Source organism: Colobus angolensis, unplaced genomic scaffold (genome assembly GCF_000951035.1).
Source record: "Colobus angolensis palliatus isolate OR3802 unplaced genomic scaffold, Cang.pa_1.0 Scaffold83, whole genome shotgun sequence".
NCBI lineage: Eukaryota > Metazoa > Chordata > Mammalia > Primates > Cercopithecidae > Colobus > Colobus angolensis.
The window spans coordinates 2,557,240-2,561,823 of NW_012122154.1; positions in this window are offsets into that span (position 1 = coordinate 2,557,240).

Here is a 4,584-nt window from a genome sequence, read left to right on the forward strand (position 1 = left end):
GGGTTTTGCCATGTTGGCCAGGATAGTCTCCATCTCTTGACCTCATGATCCGCCCGCCTCGGCCTCCCAAAGTGCTGGGATTACAGGTGTAAGCCACTGCACCTGGTCAATCCCATGATTTTAAATAACATCTACACATTGGTGACTTGTGGCAGCCTCCAGGTTGGCGCCAGTGATCCCTGCCTCCTGGTCTTCATTCCCTTGTGTACTTCCCTCCCACAATGAATGAGGAGCAGATTTATTGAAGAAGTGACAGTATATGACCTCCAAAGATAGATCACAAAACCTTTCAGTTCTTCCTTGGTCTCCTGGACTATATGCTCTCGGGGAAGTCAGCTACTGGCAAGGTTATATCATGGGGGAAAAAAAACAACCGAAAAAAAATTTGTGATTTCGCAAAATTTCCCACTAAAGCTCCAATGGCTAGGATTTCACGGCACAGCCAGCAAGACCCAAATAATAGTTCTTTTCTGATACTATCTCGGCCAAAATGTCCTATAAGTCTTCAGTTGGCAAAGGAAGCATTACATTTCTTATTATGTAACTTCACTTTGCCCTGTTCTCACTGACAAGAAATGCACTAGCACAGCATCTATCAGTCCCTTTGGGCAGCTAGAACAAAATACCTCGGACTGGGTGGCTTAAAAATGAGAGAAACGTATTTCTCACAGTTCTGGAGGCAGCTTCAGTGTCTGATAAGGGCCCACTTTCTGGATCATACACAGCTTCTCGATATATCCTCACATGGCAGAAGGGATAAAGCCACTCCCTGGGACCTCATTTATAAGGCCAGTAATCCCCTTGGCCAGGGCTTCACCATCAGGACCTAATCCACTCTTGAAGACCCCACCTCCTAATACTGGCACATTGGTGATTAGGTCTCAACATCCAAATATGGGGGGACAAACACATTCAGACCATAGCAGCATCCTTATCATGACAGTCTAGCCCTCATTCACTAGGCCACAAGCCCTAATTCAACACAGAGGTCCCTTTGGACTCGGCAAGCCATGAATTGCAGAAGTGGAAGGTCTGTCTTTAAAGAAAAGAACTGCTAAGAAAAAAACTGAATAAAGAATCCTATAGCAAAAGATAAGAGCATTGTTTATGATTATCCTAAAATCAAAAATTTTACAAATTTACATTTTTACTTTGATATGCGTATGTTGTGTGTATAAGCTAGTAGAAGGTCTGCAAAATACTGTATATATACTGAACTGTTATAGTAGTTATGTCTTGGGGATTAGCAAGGGGTTTGAAGAATACCTTTATTAAAATGTTTAACAAACAGCATGTATGACTCTGATAATTAGAAAAAAAAAAAAAGTGTTATTCTCCCAAGCAAATGGCTTTGCAAATGGGTCACAGCAGGAAGGAACCACCTAGAAAAACAACCATAGGTTGCCAAAGCTTTATTTCTTAGACTTTGTAAGAGTGCCATCTTCTGGAGTCTCAAGAAAAGAACTTTAAAATAAACTAACCCTGGCTGGGCACGGTGGTTCACGCTTGTAATCCCAGCACTTTGGGAGGCCAAGGCACGCGGATCCCTTGAGGTCAGGAGTTCGAGAGCAGCCTGGCTAACACGGCGAAATCCTATCTCTACTAAAAAAACAAAAATTAGCCGGGAGTGGTGGCCTGTGCCTGGAGTCCCGGCTACTCGGGAGGCTGAGGCAGGAGAATAGCTGGAACCCAGGAGGCAGAGGTTTCAGTGAGCCGAGATCACACCACTGCACTCTAGCCAGGGCAACAGAGCAAGACTCTGTCTCAAAAAATAAAATAAAATAAAAATAAATAAGCTAACCCTGTGTGTTCAAGACACTTGAGATGTGTTGATACTAGAAGGTTTACCTTGTAAAACAAGAAAGAAGAAAGAAAAAAGCAAACCTTTTTAAATGATTGACTTAGGAAATTAAAATTGTCTTATTTAACTAATAATCAGTTTCCAAAAAGTTCACCAGTAAGGAGGCAGTTCTATAAGGCATAAAGTGAAAAAGAAAGCAATTATTTAGAGTTAAGAAAACCAGCCAATCAATAACTACTCAGGCTTTAAAAATATACTCAAATATCAAATGAAAATGAAATTCTTATTCATATAGCTGAGTAAATGATTTTGTATGGGGTAGTAAATGTTTCTTAAATCTTGGAAATGAATCCAAGATTGTGCTGAGCTAAAGAAGCCAGACACAAAAGAATACATACTGTGTGATTCCATTTATATGAAACTTTCAGAAAGATAAAACCTCATCTATAGCAACAGAAATAAACTCAGTGGTCAACTGAGCTGAAAGGAGTGGGAATTAACTGGTTAACCTGGTAGAGGCACCTGAGAACCTTTGGGACTGATGGAAGCGTTCTGTATCTTGAATGTGGTGATGGGTCCATTTAGCAAGGCTCTTCAAACTATACATTTAAAACGAATATATTTCATTGTAAGCAAATCTTAACTCAATAAAGTCAATTTTAAAATAATAATTGAATATTCTTTCTTCAGATGATACTGTCCACAGGCACAGAGAGGCCATGTAGGATGGTCAGAGGTGTACTACAGCAAGCTGGCTCTTAACTGCCGATCAGTAAATACTCAGGAATTTTCCAAGCTGGCTATTAAACCATGGGAAGCTTGAAATTGGCCACGATGGGAGTATTTACACAATGGAACTTGGATGTTTAAAATGTATTTCCCAGAAAACTGTTTTACAGCAGTACACCAGTGAACATAGAGGTTAAAAGCACAGTGCAGAGGTCTGAGTTTGGGTCCCAGCTGTGGCACTTTCTAATGGTTTTATTTACCCCTCTGTTCTTTAGTTCTCTGCTCCCTAAAATCAAGGCAAAAAAATACCCACTTCACACCCTAATTATGAGAATTCTGTGGGTCAATTCGCACTTGGCGTATAGTAAGCACTGAATATTACCTGCTATTATTATGCAAATAAAAAAAACCAAAGTCTCTACAAATAAAGAAATTAACTGGTTTAGATATTTCCCCCAGGCGTATTTATTCTTTTTCTTCCCTTCATGCACAATCCTAAGCTATTCCAGTTTTGTAAAGAAAATATGCACTTTTCTCAACCAACATATGGGGAGGGGGGAATAATATTTATCTTCCCTCTATCACAAGTTGTGAGCATCAAATAAGCCAATTTCTGTGAAGGAGCTTAACAAGCCATAAGGCACTTCGGAACTATAAGACAAGCTTTCTTTAGAGACGGAGTCACTCTCTGTCACCCAGGCTGTAGTGCAGTCATGCGATCATAGCTCACTGCAGCCTCAAACTCCTGGGCTCAAGAGATCCTCCCACCTCAGACTCCTACCATTGTAGTCAAATGTGAGATGCCTGATGAGAGGTGCAAACCACAGGGCCTGTCTAAAATGCTAATATTAATGTAGCTGCTCAAATTGAAAGGGAGGATTCTACAACTAAATACAGAGTATATAAAATAAATTAAGAAAAAATGGGTCGGTGGCTCACTCCTGTAATCCCAGCACTTTGGGAGGCCGAGGTGGGTGAATCACAAGGTCAGGAGTTCAAGACCAGCCTGGCCAAGATGGTGAAACCCCGTCTCTACTAAAAAAAAAAAAAATTAATCGGGTGTGGGGGTGTACACCTGTAGTCCCAGCTACTTGGGGGGCTGAGGTGGGAGGATTACCTGAGCCTGGGGAGGTCAAGAATGCAGTGAGCTGTTATCACGCCACTGCACTCCAGCCTGGGCAACAGAGTAAGACTCTGTCTCAAAAAAAAGAAAAGAAAAAAATATTTTTTAATGGTTTCAGATCCTCCACTCATCTCACTTTATTATACGCTCAGCTCTCTTTGTCTAGCCCTCACCTTCCAGCATGCATCCTAGGGCAACCTTTACCTTTCAGACTCAAAAGGATTATCAAGGCCTCTGAACAAGGTCCATAGCCCCCAAGAATAAATAAAGGATTCTACTTCCCTGGTGCTCAAAAGTGTCTGCAATAGTTACTGCTTTAAATAACATCTGTTTTCCTTACAACTACATAGGAATGGTGTGAGACCCGAAAGGGAAAGGATTTTGCACAAATATAAATGCAGGGATCATTTATTAGCTAGTACCACAGTTTCTCAGCATTCCCTTCTCTTGGAAATTTTTTTCCACAAAGCTCCCAGAGCCATCACTCCATAAGCAGCTTTTTCTCAGACTTCTTTCTGTGACTGAATGTTGCCTCAATCCTCTTGTCTTCTCTCTATACTCCCTCCCCAGGTAACCTCATCTAAGCCCTCCACAGCCTCTCCTCCCTGATCTAATCCCAAGGGTTTTGTTTGTTTGTTTGTTTGTTTGTTGTTTGTTTGTTTTTGAGGGAGTCTCACTCTGTTGCCCAGGCTGGATTGCAGTGGCGTGATCTTGGCTCACTGCAACCTCCACCTCCCAGGTTCAAATGATTCTTCTGCCTCAGCCTCCTGAGTAGCTGGGGCTACAGGCAGGCACGCACCACCATGCCCACCTAATTTTTGTATTTTTGGTAGAGACAGGGTTTTGCCATGTTGGCCAGGATAGTCTCCATCTCTTGACCTCATGATCCGCCCGCCTCGGCCTCCCAAAGTGCTGGGATTACAGGTGTAAG